This window comes from Nicotiana attenuata, unplaced genomic scaffold (assembly GCF_001879085.1).
Source record: "Nicotiana attenuata strain UT unplaced genomic scaffold, NIATTr2, whole genome shotgun sequence".
NCBI lineage: Eukaryota > Viridiplantae > Streptophyta > Magnoliopsida > Solanales > Solanaceae > Nicotiana > Nicotiana attenuata.
Window position 1 is genome coordinate 321651 of NW_017671214.1, and position 1953 is coordinate 323603.

Genomic DNA, 1953 nt, shown 5'->3' on the forward strand with positions numbered 1-1953 from the left:
TTCGTCTTTTTCTGTAAAATTCTATTCTTCATCTTTTTCTGTCAATCCAAAAAAACAAAAAATTGACGAAAAATTGAAGAATACCTCACCAACGTCACGCAGTCATGTCCAAAATCCCAATAATGCTACATTTTAATGGCAATTGGGATAGCTATGACAGATTTAGAGATTTTCAAGTTGATGGCATTGTGCTCAATGAGGATGCAAGTTACAGTATGTTGATTTCTACAATTGCAGAGCAATTAATGATTGATACTTCAGAAAAAATTGTAGAAATCAAATACATTGTGAATGAGAATTATCCTCCAATGTAGATTAGGAATAATATGGGGGTTACTGTGTATTGTGAGCACGAGATTTTTGCCCTAAGCAAACTATTTCCAAAAGTCTCAAATAATTGATTTCTCTATTATTTTACAATTTTTGTGAATTTTTTGCTACATTTTTGTGTTAATTGGTTGCGTTTTATTCATATGAAAATACAAATAGGCATTTGCATTTAGGGATTTAATGTCACAATTTTAGTATTAGTTAGTTTTAGAACAAAGTTAAAGAAAATTGCAAAAAATAGTTCTTTACACGTTTAATTGTTAATTGTTGCATTTATCTTTAAATAGAATTTTAAATAATTTTAGGAGTTAAATAGATTAATTAGGTCTTTGTTTTGTTTTAACATTTTATAAAATCAGAAAAAATAATAAGTAAATACAAAAGGCTAACAAAAGAAAAGAGTAAAAATAAAATAAAAGAATGGTCTTGATAAAAGACCAAATTTTGGGCCAAAATTCAATTTTAAGCCCAAAAGTCATTCAAAACCGGACCAAACCACTGGCCCGAACGCCCTGCCCGGTCCAATTGCCCCATACTCAAAACGACGTCGTTTGACGTCGTTTAATCATGACCGTCCATCCCCTCAAATCCAACGGCCTGGATTGATCCTTCAATTCAGATAAAAGTGTCCAAAATTATACCCAAAACCCTAAAACATCCCTCACCCTCCTCGTACTCCCTGTAACGCCGGCGTTACCCCACCGTCCTCCTCCCATCTCCGCCGGCCGGAAATCGTCGCCGGCGGCGGCGATGCTCCAATGGACCCCAAAATTACACCATTGAATCCCTGTCCCCTCCTCTTTCCAAATACCCAAATCCCATCCCTCAAATCCTAGCCGATCTTCTCAAATCTTAGATCGAAATCTCCGGTGAAAACCCTAAATCATCCAAACTCGTCCAAATTCACACCCTACCCTTCTCCGACCTCTATCATCCCTAAATCCTCATTGGTTTCTCTCAAATGTTAGCGGAACTGTTCGAATCTAAATCATGGCGATGGCAGAATTCTAGGAATTTGGGTTTGCTCAGTTTTTTTGGATTCCCTGAGTTCTGCGTTGGATTCGAGTCACGAAATAACGTGTTCATTTGTTCTTTGGTAAGAACAAACGATTACGTTATTCCGAGGCTCGAATCGTTTTTTCTCCGGCCTCTAGTTCGGGCTCCATAGGTAATGTCTTCTGGTTCATTCACCTTTGTTATCGATTGTTATCTCTTCTCGATTAAGTTAATTTAGGATTTGCCCGCATTCTTCATTTGTCTGTTAATTGGCCTGTGTTCAGTATGAGGATTTCTTTTATTTCCGTTTACTTGTCTTTTATCCATGATAATGATTTGAAATTAGGGTCAAGCATATTAGCTTACATTTTAGTTTTGCTTCATGTATGATTTAAGTCCATTAGTCGATATGATTTTTGCTTTCATTAGTGTAGATAATCTGTTATTTGATCTTGCTTGAGCTTTGTTTGGTTTTGTTTTGGTTAACTGTTAATCTTGTATTAGTTGATTGGTTAGCTTAGTTTAGTTAGTAATCAGTATCTAGTTTAGTTAGTTTGTTCAGGTTTAGTTGAACTTGTGAATTCCTTTTAGTGTTTAATCCTAATTGCTGACTGAGGTAAGGGATTG